Here is a 15,571-nt window from a genome sequence, read left to right as displayed (position 1 = left end):
GAATTTGTTAAATCTATGTAAGCAATAACTGTATATCTACTCAGAGAGGGTAACCTGTTAAATGCTTTTCTTGGTGCAGCCCACCTGCTCCGTACTTTAACATGCCATATTACATTTTATTATATTAACAGAATATCAGAAAGATATTTCCCTCCCCTCCAACCCCTGAAAATGACAACTAACAAATATTATTAAGTGTGGAAGTATTATTGGTGTCCATCCTCCATTCATCCTAGACATGAAAGCAGCCTATTTCTAATATCGCTTTTGACCATCCTTGTGTACTGCAATGAACGCTACATCACAAAGTTTTATAGCACTTAAACCACAAAGTTATAGACCATTACAAAACATAAATTATAAAGTGGTAGCCAATAAAAAATTATATTCCTTTGCTGCAAAACCTCAAAAGAGCAGGTTCTCATGTAACTTCAGATTATTATCAGAAGCAACATAATTTTTATAAGCTGCGGTTCCCTTCCCCTCTGCAACTAACAAAACCAATGTAAAAAAATGGCAACAACCCTTTTAAAAAGAACAGAAATATCCCATGCTGAAGATCCACTCCAAAGATGAAATCAGGTTTCTGAAAGCATGAAATATGGAGATAGCATATAACTAAATTATCATCACAATTAATGTGAATCTGTAATGTTGGACACACAAAAGCAATCAGGTAGAGCAGATCCTCTTCCATCAACTAAAGCATCCCTGTGAGCCTCCCACAAATAATCTGCCAGCCTCTCTCCATTGAGACCTTGAGAAACAGCTTCTGCAAAAGCTCTCCTGTTGAGAAAAATTGTGTTTGGTCGCCCACTCAAAGCTCTCATTGCAGCTACCATCTTGTCCATGTTCCCAAAATATGTCCCAATGTATGCCTCACTATTGATGGATATATAGTAGTCCAATGCAGCTCTGCTATTGCCAGGCAATCCCATCAAGCTTGCCTTGTCTAGAAGAGAAGATTTGGTGTAACTGTTCCTGTACACAGAAGTGAAATCCTTCCACTCCAAGAGGCTTTCACCAGCAGCCAAATAAATAGTTGTGTTAGTGGGGATTCCAAGGGCCTGAAAAATAAAGGCTGTCTCTCTCGGAGTTAGAGGGCACTTTCCTCTCTTCCTCCATGCCATTCCAGCATCCCCTGAGAAGCTTATCCTACCATTTCTAGCTTCATTAATTGCATCCAAAGAGCTCCGAGCAAGGCCAGTATACTCACATCTACTGTAAGCTATCATGTCAGGTTCAAATCTCAGATGCAAAGATAAAAAAGGTTGAGGGATCCTTTGTAGCAGTTCAGCTCCCTTTAGCTCAAGATGCCTAACAAGGCGTAGAGCTCTGAAACATGCATGACAGCGAGCTGCTTTGGCATAAAATGGGTGTCTGCAAATTTGTCATAAAGTCAGTCCACTGGTCTACATTTTTTAATCATTAGACACCATATGCTTAAGAAAGCTAAAAACCATGGTTAAATCCCTGGTAATGAACAGATTCAATTGGCTATGAAACAACTTCTGAATGCTAAGAAAAATCCTCACAATAAATCATAAAAATGTTACAGAATAAAATCAATAACATCACATATTCGTATTTCAATTCAATTTCAAATTTAGATATTCACTAAATTCAGGTTTCAAGGCCAAATAAATTATATATACATCATAAATCCAAAGTATTAATTTTTAATCCTAGCTTGATGGACAGAAAAGCTATAATATTTAATGACAGTCAAACATAGCTGTGCTTTCAGTCAATTCTCTATAAAGATGACCATCTCATTGTGCCTTCAAATCTGAAATGCTTAGTTTTCCAAGACATAAGTTTGTGTGACGCTATTGCAATGGGCCAACACCAATAGGAGTGGGGCATGCAGAGATGAGCAAAAGATTTTTCACCATTCACTCCCTTGCTTGAGAAGTTTTGGATCTGAATTTAAGAGAGAGGATGGTTTGAAGTATGACCAGAGCATTTGTGCCTGAGATCATTCAGGGATTCTCAGAACAACTGGATCTCCCAAATCATAGTAAGAACATGGTTGCAGAGAGCCCTGAGACTTACCATCTCAGGGTCCAAAAAGAAAAAAAAGCGATGGATCAATTTCTCTGACCAAGAGGAATGCAACTAAAAGGGTTATGGCAACATGAAAATGTCTAACACCTGTGTAATATCTAGTTGAAGGACAAGGCTAACTAAACCAAAGAAAATATGCTAGCAATGAATTAAACATTATAACTCTAGAAATGTCAAGGCATTTTAACTACAATGAAACAAATCTCCAAAAAATTGAAGCTTACACTTACAAAGTTTGTAAACTTGTTGATCTACCAAGAAAGCAGAGGAAATGTTTCTTGGCCAATACTGATGTCAACTTAGATATCACACTCAACATCACAAAGCCTATGGTTTTGAAGTTTTACCATCATACAACCCTCAATTTATCAACTTGAAAAACCAAGATAACAGATTGGATGGAATAGGCTTTTGGAAGTAGTTGAAGATCAACTAAGCCCATCACTAGAGGAGTCCTGATAAAGACAAGTCCAGCCTAGAAGTCTGTCTACATATGGGCAAGCAATTTTGATTGTTATCTCAGTGGTTCAAAGTCTCACACAATGCACATTTCATAGATCAACCTTGGTGCGCATTAGAGTGGAAATTTGGTGTTAACAATTTTGATTCTTAACTCAGTCATCCAGCCTCGAGCTACAAGATGATTGTGTTATTCCAGATTTCGGGTGATGCTTAGACTTTTTCATGCTACCTTCATGTGCACTTTTCGTAGGAAACACTAATCCTGGCCCATCACAAGCTCACTGGCACGATTGGATAGCTAAACACATGTCATGCACAGAAGCACAATAGTCATGACGAATTTTCTTGCTCTTCTTTGTCTCATCTTACCGATCTTTGTACACTTCTGTAATATAAGATATGAAAGGACAAGAAATGGATCATTTCATATTCCCTCCTTATGTTATTTTATCCCATATTCAAATTGTAAAGGGGTTCACATGGTATTGAATTTAGAGGAATGGTAGTTGTGTTGTAAGCTTTAGGTTGAGTTAATCCTCGGTTTTTCCCCCTTGCAAATCTCGAGGTTCAAGGGCCAACACATTTCATTAGGCTAGCATTCAGAGGCACTTTGCTTGAGCCAGGGGTTGTACCATAGAGTTCAGGTATGGGATTGGTACTGTGATGTGATCCTAATTCAAAGACAAATATTGCATAGGTTTTTCATCAGATTGGAGAGTTACTACTTTCAGTAGTGCTCCTACATTTTAGGAGATAAGGTTCAGAGATTTGCATCTCAGTGGTGATTGCATACTTGAGATCCTGGCAAGCTCACAATTCCAATGAGCTAATTTCGGGTAACATGCAAAGCAATGTTATTTTTAGCAGGGGTTGCATGGAAAATCTAATCACATATTCGGACTCCTCATTAAAAATCGAGTCAGGTGAGAATAATTTCATAAGCATGTGAGGAATTTCTATATTTCGCAGTGCCACTGCCTACTTTAACCCATGCTATATTTGGCAAGGTTCCCCTAGTTGTTTCAGACATTTTTTCTTATTTTTTAGGGGGCTGCTATTTTTGGCATGCCTATTTATAGTAGGGTGACATGTGGCAATCTCATGTGATGACATGTGGAAACTTTTGGCAGAGACATGTGACAATTCCTGGATAGACAAGTGGCAGAATCTGGATGCACGTATGAGTCAGTAATGATATGGCAAGCACATGAGTCAGCTGGGGGGGGTTCTTGAGTGAGATTCAAGAGCCCATGCATAAGTCAACTGGAGTCCACTAGGATGCATGCATGGATGTATGAGTGTGTTGGCACACTCTAGGAGTTAATTAGGATGCATTCATGCATGGATGAGTTAACTAAGTGCATGCATTCTCTCTCTACTTCACTTCAGTTTAACTCAAAATTATCTCCACTAAACAAAATGCATATCTTTCTTGTTATAGTTCAACCCCAGTTGGACTAAAAGCATCTCTACTTAGCCATGTGCAGAGCTACTCTCTCTCCACCTCACCCAAGTTCATCACCAATTTAGCTCTAGCAAATTACTACTTCACTCCCCTTTATCCTTAGTTGATTAATGCGCACTGGTTTCTCTCTCTCCACTCTATCCTCACTCCAATTAACTAAGCTTTCTTTACTTGCATTGTTAGTCATACTCCAACAAATTTCCTAATCTCCCAAGTGTGGGGTTTCTTCTATCGTTTGTTGCCACTTGACCAAGATAGACTCCTAATTTGACTAGTGTGCATTAACACTTCTCCTCTAGCTTGACTCCACTCAAACTGTTGAGAAATCTAAGGGCAGCAAATTAGGTGATTTCTCTTACTTTGATAACTGCTTGGGATGTATTTTACTTACCTTGATTATAATTAGTGTTTCTTATCATCAAACAACTGCCAAACAATAAAGAACAATGAGACAAGAGGACACAAGATGTAGGCTATTTGCTAGGGCCAAAACCTCTCCTTTTGAGAGGAAAACCCACAAGAACTCCTCTTCTTATAGAACTTCAAATGACAAATTCCAAGACCTATGACCCTTGACCAAGACTCCTCCAAGACCAAGTCAAATTTATCCTTAGAAGAACTTCCTTCTCATCAAGCCATCACAAGTCAAACTTGCCTTATAGCAGCTTCTGCTTCTCTTTTTGATCTACAACCTTGACTGCAACTTCGGCCTCTTTCCCCTGCAATTTTCGGCCTCCCTATTATCCGTGCAATTTTGCACAAATGACCAATAAAGGGAAAATTGAGGTGATACTCTTCTTTGCTTGTCTTGGGCTACTCTCCTTGGAACTTTGGCTTGCAAGAATGATCCTTTTCCACCTTGTTTCAGCCTCCTGAGGTGATTGTACTTCGGCTTTGCTTCAATAAATAATGCCCTAATCTCCTCGCACGTGTGAACATATTTATCCCTAACACAATCCTCAAAGATTCAATTTTCTTCTTCTTTTGTTTCTCTCTCCTTCGCTAGATGTACTAGTGTTTCTTGTGTCTTCAACGAACTTGCTTGATGTGTTTTACAAATGACGTTGAGTCTTTTATATATAGGCTTCTTGTAGGCCGACTTGACTTGGAGCATTATGACAAGGTCTTGGAGGGTCTTTGACTCTATTTTGACTCAAATAAATTTTCTTTACAATATGTAACATGCCCAAAAGGGTCTTCCATACCTGACAATGACTCAATTGACTTGTAAACTTAATGACAAGCCCTAGAAGCACTCAAAGGGTGTTGGACCTATAAATAAATTTCCCTTGAGCATGAAACCCATGCCTCAAGAACAATAATAAATTTATTTTCTCTTTACATCAAATACATAAAATCATGATTACGTATGTCATTATGAAGACCGAACCTAGTTACATATTTCGACACTGCCTCTTAACTAAGGAGGTATTCATAATCTATACAAGGTACTTGGACATTCTCAAACTGAAGAATTCTCATAAGAAGAGTTGGATTGGTAAGCCATCTCATAAGCTACTTCCTTAGCTTATGCCAGAGCATCGCATCATACCAACCAGCATTGTTACATAGCAAAGCTTTGACTAATAGCTCTATCTCTCCACAAGTTCAGAGCACAATGTTGGTGAGACCAATGACTGATAGACACCGTCATCATTGTCTCTCAAGGCACATACCCCACCCAGGAATTCAAAAAGGTATGTCCTTTCAGGACAATTCCTATCTTGGAATGATACATCCTCAAGGAATTTCCTCTTCGACTACTCTTACCTATTGGATGCCCTACCACATCCTTAAAGAGTATCGGAATCAATCTCAGATGCTTACCCAATCCTCCATTCTTTCTTCACAATATGAAGACAAGAATGATGTGTCTATAAAAGGAATATACCCAAGCTCCCTCTTATCCAGGGACTTGTTATCAACAACAACTATTTGCTTTGGTGGTTATCATGTTACTATCAGTTGCTTGTATGGCTCTTGCTTTCGGTGTCATGAATTTCATCTTCATCATGGAGCCTTCATCTTCTAGATTTTTCTTCGTAGGGCATTGGCCATCCATCACTTTATTGCAACGAACCATAGGGTTGTACCACCAGTCATGCCATCCTTCTCTTCATCATGATTATAATTTCCTTGATGTACTTCTAAAGGCTTTTTTCCTTGGGATTCTTTGATGATATTCATTGCCTTTTGTATTCTTGACACCATCTGCAAGTTTTCTTGGAGTAGGATTTCTTCCATAGTTGTCTTGACTCTTCCCCTTGACCTTGTTGGAACTGGGAGCTTCAACATTTCTTTCTGGCTTCCTCACATCCTTATTGTTTGAAGAATTATCATTCTTGCTTGAGGATTCACCTACATAGCCAAGACCTGATTTATCAAGGGGAGACCTTTGATGACTTAGGATGTCATCTAGGGTTTGAGAACTTTTCAAGTTCTTATTTAGCAAGTCAACTTCCTTTTTAAGAAAGACAATTTCTTCCTTTATTTTCTTGCATTCTTCATCTTTCTTTGATAGTATGATCTCCATTTCTTCCTTCATCTTGGTTGCTTCACATGATTGGGCCTTAAGAGAAGTGATTTCTGATCTTAACTTGGTGATGTCATCATCCTTTTCTTCTAGTTGGCATGTCATGGTGTTTCTCTCCTTTTCTGCTTCATCAACTTGTCCTTCTATGAATGCCAAAGCTTCCATCACCTTCTCAGCTCCTTGTGCTTGTTTCCTTGCTTCTTCTAGTTGAGATCTAAGGGAGGAGACCTCTTCCTTATATTGACCAATCTCTGCTTCAAGTTTGTTTAAACTCTTGAGTCTTTGTTCAAGGTGGCTTGACAAAGTTTCTTCCCTTTTCTTTGCCTTATCCAATTGATTTGTCATGGATATGACTTCTTCATGATGCTTTCTTTTGTTTTGATGAAATTCCTCCTTAAGCTTGGTGAGCTCCTCATCTCTTTCTTGAAGCTTGAAAAGGTCAACTTCCTTCCTTGTCTTGTCCTGGTCACCATCTTGCACTTTCTTCTTAAGTTCCTCATTTTCCTTTTTCAAACTGTTAATCTCTTCCATGGAAACTATAAGTTTAGTCAGGAGATCTTCTTCAAAGTCTTCTTTGCTTTCTTCTTCTTCTAGGTATTCTTTGGCCTTGATGTCATCATTCTTATTTTCAACTTCCTTGATGGGTTCTAGATTTCCTTCTTGCTTTCCATCATCTTCCTGACTAGTGGTCATGGTGAATGCTCCTTTTGAGTGAAGGTCATGAATTTTGTCCCATATACCCTTTGCTGACGAACATTTTTCCCAATTGGCCTTTATAGAATTTGGTAGCCCATTCAAGATTGCCTTCATTGCTTTTGCATTGTACTCCTTGGATTCTCCATTCATCATGTTATCAGTGATCACTGATTACCATACTCCAACGCCTTGAGCCATTATGAAATTTCTCATTCTTACCTTCCATACATCAAAGTTTCCATTGAACACTGGAACTTTCACAACTTGATTGTCTCCAGTGTTCATGGTTGAGGAAGAGACATCTTTAGGAGGACTGGAGACTTTCTTCTTTGGCTTTGCCATTTGTGTTCTAAGGATCAACCTTCAAGTTGTTAGGCTTTGAGTGAAGGTACTGGCTCTGATACCAATTGTTGGAAATACTGAGAGGGGGGGTGAATCAATATTCCTTTTCACTTGTTACTTTTACCAGTTAGATCAGTTATATTCAGAACACAAAATGAACAACAATAAGAATAAATGTTTATATTAATTTCTTCAATAAATCAAATACAATATATGTAGGGCTCCAACCCTATATCTAGTTCAAGCTCCGACCTGGTTTCTTGAGGACTCCGATCCTCTAGGGCTCCAACCCTATCCTCCAAGGCACCAACCTTGTCTTTTCGAGGCTCCAACCCTCAACTTCACTTCGTCAAGATGTATTTGGTTATACTTCAAGGCTCCCTATGTCTTCTTCAACGAGCCCTATCAATCTTCGCTTAGTCTTCGCTTTAGTCTTCACGTCACGTCATCAATGACAAACTTGATTTCTTTACATGAAGGTGTCTCTGCTGTCCTTCATGGTACCCAATCAAATTCTCCAAGTTACCTCATGATGACATCAGTGATGCATCATGGTCTTCAATGTTATCTCCAAGATCTCTTAAGGCTTCTCAAAATATCTTCAATCTTCTTCAAGGTCACTGCATAAATACTTCAATCAAAGTCTCCAAAACCCTTCACTAGCTTTGATTAGTGATGCACTTACTTGTATGTCCTTGACCAAATTCTTCGTTGTTCTTTGTTCCAAGCTCTATTCACTGTCCAGGGTTCAAAAGAGTTTCTTCAATATTGAACCTTTTAAATGCCAATCTGAGATTTGCCCAAACCTTTAGCAAGTCTGCCCCTCAAGATCATAGTCTATCACTATACACCGAGCAAATCCGAGCTTGAAGGAGGTTTGAGACTGAGGTTGGTTGCTACAAGAGTTTATATATATAATCCGAGCTGAGTTTGCTCATTATTCACAAGCAGAAGTCCTTCACCCAAGATTGTGCCTTATATTGCCCACGATCCGAACTTACAAAACAACAAGAAGTCCAAGATTATGTTTTGCAGCTCCGAGGTCATACAAGCACGAGGGTTCAGTACTGAGGGTGATCTTCAAGTGTTCTCAAACTGACTGTCCTTCAATCCTTGGCTATCCAATCCAGCCTTTATGTGATGATGTCCTACAAAATAGAAGGTTTGTCCCACAAAAATAACCTAGGTCCAAGTTGTTTGAGCATTGTAGGTTTGTATTACTGTGACACATCATAAAAACAAGGTCCTGAAGTATTGTTGTGAGCCATCAACACAATCCGAGTTGCTGTGATAGAAGTATATAGGTCTGAGTTTGATCACAACATTATTCTAGCTGCCTGGAGGTGTTAATCTTGTTTTATAAACCTAGAAACATCAACTGTATTATGCTCCTCTTTATGTTCACGAGTTGTGAACAACAGCCCTTTTCCCTGTGCTTGTTGATCGTAGTAGTGATCTGAAAATGAATCTCGGCCTACGTATAAATAGGCTTCTTTGCAATGACAAATGAAGGGACATGTCACTGTATAGAGGCCGACTTGTGTGCCAAAGTGTAGGTCGGCTCACTGTTATGGTAATTTTCTTAGGTAGTATTCATGTGATAACACAGTCTGCAATATACTTCGGTCATGTTTCAGTTCTATGGCAACCTTTTATGCTACGGTCCTTACCATGCTTCGATCTATGGCAGCCTTCTCATGTGACATCCTTACCATGCTTCGATCCTATGGCAACTCACTTTTGTTTCAGTCCTGTGGCATCCCTCATCATACTTCTATCATACTTTATTAGTGTCATCATAATTCGGTTCTACAATGATCTTGAAACAGAGTTATACTTCGGTTCTGTATTGGTAGAGTAGTGGTGTCAAACTTATGATAACATGTTCTTTTAGTAAACTTTGGTTCTGTAATGATAGCAAACACAGTCCTGTAATGATAGCCCAATTCTTCGGTTCCGTAATAATAGTCCAATCCTCGATTCTGTGGTGGTAGCCCTATCTGCCTAAATCATCATACCAATGTGTATGAAAAATTTATGAATTCATGTATGTTTCTATCCAGTTTGCTTTTGGTATTGTTGTGCCATTGACTTTACAATGTATTTGAGTTGAGCTTGTCATAACTGTTGTTGGGGTCATGCTATTTCAACAAGGGATGTATCTGAATCAAGTTGGTAATAGCATGTCCTCTTTCAAAAAGTTGGTAGAGTTTATACATAATTTATTCTAACCCTTAGACAAAAATGGAAATGTAGGACAATTTGGAAACTTGCATGGAATTACTTAAGGCAAAAATTGCTAATCTTAAAAACAAGGTTAAGACTATGGATGGACAATTGAGTCTTGACTGATCCATTTGTTGCAGACATTAACATCCTCTGTCATAGTATTATAGGCCACTATCCACCACCAGCACCCTTGGAGCCATTCCAACCATAGATCTAGTAGTATTGGAGGAGGTCTGTCAGTGAATCTGTGTTCTTCTTTCAAAGTGGAAAAGAAGGTGCATATTTTACCCTACAAAGGTCAGATTGACACCCAACAACTTGATGATTGGTCGAGGTGGTGAGATTCCTTTTACATTATGATAAAAGATCCAAAATTAACCATAACAACATAATTAACACCAAGTACAGCAAATATAAATGGGGAGCATGGATCCCAAAAATAATAATGATGATAAGTTAAACAATAACTCATATTAGGAGAATAGCCCTGAATAACCTCAAAGATATCAATATACAATGATGATTAATCATATACCAATATGTGGACCAATGACTATAACAACCTACTATATACTAATTCTCACTGATTACACTTTTAGGCCCAATTCTGGGTTAATCTACTCTTTACTCTTTCTCAAGTGACATATCCTAGGAAAACCCCCTGGAACTTCCCCCTATTTTAAGGATCGTACCCAAGGTAAACACTAGATTCTTCAGGGCACAAGGCCATGTCAACAACAAGGCTTGAAGCTATTACAACAATATACTCATTGCAGGAACAAAACTTCGATGGGGAGGATAAAGTTCCTCCTCTCAACTACCCAAGCTAGACCTGATTGACCCGCCCACTCTTAGACAAGTGATCGCTTATAATAGCTAGAGTGCCATACAACACTCTCAATTTGGCTTATAACATGGTACACCCCACAAAGAGTTTTTCCCTCCAAGTTTTTAGTTGAGTGTTGCTACATGAAGTGCTCATCTTCCCATGTGGCTTCTTTCAGAAGCATCTTCTTCCACTTAATGAGGTACTCTATGATAGTTCTATCACTACGATGATCAATGTGGCAATCAAGAACTGATTCAAGTTCTATAATCAGCTTGCCCTCCTTAGCCAATTCATTTGGCTCATAACATATTGCCACACTATAAAGATATTTTCCCTCCAAGCTTTTTAGTTGAGAGAATCAGTACATGTTCTATCACTAGGATGACCAGTGTGGCAATCAAGAACCGATTCAGGTTCTATAATCAGCTTGCCCTCCTTAGCCAATTCATTTGACTCATAACATGTTGCCACCCTATAAGAGATTTTCCCTCCAAGATTTTATTCAAGAGTGTTGCTACATGAAGTGCCCATCTTCCATGTGTCTTCTTTTTGGAGGTCTCTTCTTCTAGTTGATGAGTTATTAATATAATGGTTCTTGTTACCCACCACCAATGGGTGACACCCATAAGAGAAATTTTCTCCTATATTTGTCTTCAGGTGGCAACCAACAGCCCCTCGCAGCCACCAGACAACTCGATGTGCCACCATTCTCTGCCACCTGATCCAGCCATTATGTGCCCTCACCCGTCTATAATGATCGTATGTTTGAAGGTGAGCCTTCCAACCCCGAAGGTATGGCTTTTCATTATGTAATTGGGTATTTTTTGCTTACTTATCATGGACACATCAGGACATAGAATAATGGGGGGATTCTGTGAAAAGAATGGGCTTGGTCTGTACTCGTCCCCTTGTCCAACTTGGTGGTTAGTCTTGTATCCTAGTCCCATGGGATCTCCTTTATTGGCTAATAGCTTTAGGAGTGGCACTACATGGGAAACCCTGCTTTTGGCTGCATGGTCCCGCTTTTCGACACCACATACATCACTCTGCTCCGCTCATTATAACTCTTTTCCACATATTTCCCATCCAGGTCCACATTTGTCCATTGGGTCCACAATGTTGGAAAATGTAACTAGGTTCAGACTTCATGAAATGTATTTGAGTCATCTTGTAATGTACTTGTCAAAAGAATAAAGAAAAGAATTATTTTTATTATTATTATTATTATAACTTATTAAAGCATGGGTTTCATGCTTGGGTCATCATGTTTCGGTCAAAGTCCCCATTAAGGACTTCTAGGACTTATTTTGAGTCAACAGAGTCAATTTACTTTTAAAGAGACCCTTCTTGGGCTTTTGAATCATGTAAAAAGGTTAAGTATTGAGTCAAATATGAATTATGTCGCCTCTACATCAAATCGGCCTTAAGATGATCAAGTTGGTCTCAAAGAGGGCTATTCGAACTCACCGAAGGACTATAAATGAAGCAGTTCGAATTCCATTTCAAGCACTCACTCACAAGCTAGTTCAATATCTCTTGAAGCTGGAAAAAGTGCGCAATACAGGAAGGAAGAAAAGGAAGTGCGAATTTGGTCTAGGAGAAGGAAGGGAAGAAGATCGAAGTTTTGGTGCATTTATCTCTCTATCTCGTGCCCTAGTTTGGAAGATCAAATTTCCCTTGTTGATGTTGTAGCCAGTTGTCGTATGTTGTTGCTGCCAGATCAAAGTATACGTCAAAGTTGTTGGTTCTGGGTGTTGCTGCCTCAGGAAGTTGTATTGGGCCAAGATCGAAATTGCTATGTGAAGATCGAAGTTTTTCAGTGAAGATCAAAGTCTCCTAAGCAAGGTCGAAGTCGTTGGGTTGAAGAAAGTGTTGCTGCCAGGTCAAGTAGGATCATCTGCAAGAGAAGAGGAATGCTGATTTGGTGTGGAGGAAAGTTTGTGTCAAGGTATAGAGTCTTGTAATATCTCCAGAAAACTATTGAAGGAAGAATTACTGACTGGGTTTTTCCCTGGTTGTGAGCCTATATCTGGTGTCCATTGTTTTATGTGCTATTACTTTGGTAATTGCTTGATGAACTAAAAGAAAGAAGATATAAAGAAACATAATAAGAATTCAAGAACATCACAAGTAATTATCAAGTATAAGAACATCTTTCTAACTTTCTGATTTTCTAACACACAAGGAGTTAGCTTCCCCCTCCCCTTGTCCACACTTTGGGTCGGGCCTAGAACAATGCCCCAGAGGTTGATGCAACGAAAAAGAAAATTGAAAGAATAACGTAGCCACTTACAACAGGAAATGTATCATAAAAAGCAAAAGATGGTCGAGACATAAAAATTTAGCACGTGGGCAAAAGCCAAACATGAGCTCTACCCCTTATCATTATGGCCATCACCCTAGTTCCTAGGGCCCCCTATGTGAACCCCCTTCATTATTAAGGAACCCATGATTGTCTCAACCCCTAGTGGTAGATAAATTGCCCAACCTTAAGGGGGTACTCACTGCTGTATCATACACATCATGCTCTCATTCCTTAGAGCCTCGAGTAGTTAAAAGAAAGATAAACCAATATCAGGAAAAAGGCATATGAAAACGGGTGGAAAAACAAAGTCTGGGGTAACTCATGTACCACGAGTGCTCCCTCCTACATCTATACACCCATGTGTGAGATTCCCTCATTGTAGCTACCCTTATACCAGGGCATGTGGCTTGGAGCCTTCCCTGCTACCCCACTTTGTTCCATCATTATTTCACATAACACCTGCCATTTGACGGATGTACCATGGACCTATCACTCCCTTAAAGGTTGAAAACACCTAATAGGGTCCTTTATTGACCTCCCTTTTGAGCCTAGGAACACTTGTACATTCTAAAGCCCATTTGGAAGGTCATGCCACTATGAAGTGTCCACATGGACCCCTAATTTGTAAGCTTATTTACTCAATTGCACTAATGAATTGTTGTACTAGAGGGCGACGAGACGCATTGGATCTTATACAGGACAGCAAATGGGTCTTCACCTTGGGTTTGACCTCCCTATACGGGATCCAACCCTCCATAGGGTCGTGATGGCACTTGTAGGGTGAGCGTTGAAAGCCATGGGCCTCCTCCACAAGCAAAGCATTGATTGCCACGCCATGGGATTCTTCAGCACCACATTTGGCTTGCTCGTGCCCCACTCATGCAGAGATGATGATGCACTTGGACCACATTGCCCAGTCGGCCACATGTTTACACCAGACACTTGGCATATGATCCAAGGCCCAGATGAGGTTTTGTCTCACCTAGGGAGACATGGGAGGGCTTGTATCATCATTCTAGCCCCTATGGATGGAGTTTCGACATGTTGACCCTATTGGAGCCACTTGGGAGCACCACAAATGTTTTGCTTGGAAACCGAGGGGCCAACCCCTTGGTCATCATTTTTAGAGCCCTCTTCTTCATTCTGACACATGAGGAACATTTATTGACTTTCTAATGGCCCTTTGCACCATAATTCTATCATTCAACCTCATTAGGAGGGCATATTATGTACCTTTTGAGCTATTTGGTGGGCTTGTCACCAATTTTATTGTTATTTTGCACATTAGTCATTTTTAGGGGCTCATTAGGCTAATTAGGCCCATGTGAACTATTGGAGGCTCATATAAGCCTCATTTGTTGAACATCATCACTTGGTTTTCGATTTCTCTTGTGAAAAGAACTCGGACCTGCAATTTTGGACGAAATTTGGATGTTGGGATGCACTTTGACATTTGGAAAATTTTTGCTATCTTTCTTGGAGCTTCTTTTTGCAATGTTAATGGATGGATATACTATCATTGTCTTGTAAGTGCTCTTTAATGCTATATTTTACCTTGTTTAATGTCTAATGTATGGAATTTCGTTTCATGATGCTTAATGTGCACTAATTCAATGTGAATTTGTGAGAACATTAGAATTTTTGGAAGAATTTCATGCATTACTCATAGGCAATGATGAAAGAATGTTCCTAGAGGTCAATCTTGTGTATTGCATCCTTGAAACTCCATTAAACATTGTCATCGAAGTATAAAATCCTCTTCTAGCTATGTTGTTGCTTCTTCTAGGGCTAGCGAAGCTACATAGGTCACCTTGATAAAGCGAGAATCATCAAATCAAAGTAAGCCTTGACTCCATATTTCCGAATAGACAGGCACTGGTCTAGAAATCCTTGGTGATCATATCACTTAGCGAAACATCATTATTTCACCTTCTTTTCTCCTCATTTTTTTGTCCCTTCAAGAATAGGTAGCCCCTATAGGGCTTGGTGCGAAATTTCCTAGGAGTGAGATCTCGCAAAACTAATCTGACAATCTCATGTGTTGGCATTTCTTCTAGGTCTCCTCATGTTTTGGGGTCATTATCAATGTTGAATTTCAAGATATTTGATGCCCTAGCCATCGTACCAAGTGGGAATTCTTGAAGTTACTTTGACTTGGGGATTTCTTGAAGGTTTGTGCTTAGCTACTTGTTTAAGAACATCATAAAAAGCCTTTTCTCTTAACTACCCTGTGTTGAAGAAAGTGTAACTAGGTTAGGTCTTCATAAATGTACTTTTGATAGTTATATTTATTCAAGAAAAGAAATATTATTTTTGTTATATTTATCAATGAGTTTCTTGCTCATTGAAGTACGTCAAGCACATATTTAAGTGCTTCTAGGAAGTCAAAGAGTCAATGTATATATTGAAGACCCTTAAGGGCATGTTACACTATGTATATACTATAAACTTGTATAAGAGTCAAAGGAAATATCTCCAAGCAAAGTCAAGCCCTCTCCATGCAACGACATCCTCCTAGCAGCAAAATGGATGAAGAAACACCTATAGTCAACAAGTCGGCCTCAAGTCGGCCTAAAGGAGGAACAGTCCCCTATATATAGAGGTTGTCCACTACCTCATAACAACCAATACTCAGCTCTGAAA

The 15,571-nt window shown here is 39.3% G+C and overlaps 1 pseudogene across 1 annotated transcript in view; it reads right to left on the bottom strand.

The window, feature by feature from the left end:
* Window positions 1–353: 353 nt before the first annotated feature.
* LOC149242267 (O-fucosyltransferase 13-like) overlaps window positions 354–15,571 on the bottom strand; it is a 77,945-nt pseudogene continuing 62,727 nt past the window's right edge. The window contains exon 8 of the transcript XR_016246627.1: window positions 354–1,380. The product of XR_016246627.1 is annotated as an O-fucosyltransferase 13-like (transcript). The remainder of the gene's footprint in view (window positions 1,381–15,571) is intronic.

Source organism: Pinus tabuliformis, chromosome 8 (genome assembly GCF_031772625.1).
Source record: "Pinus tabuliformis cultivar Carrire ecotype Pingquan chromosome 8, CPIR1, whole genome shotgun sequence".
Lineage (NCBI taxonomy): Eukaryota > Viridiplantae > Streptophyta > Pinopsida > Pinales > Pinaceae > Pinus > Pinus tabuliformis.
The sequence above is the reverse complement of the archived record's forward strand: the minus strand, read 5'-3'. Positions and strand labels throughout refer to the sequence as shown.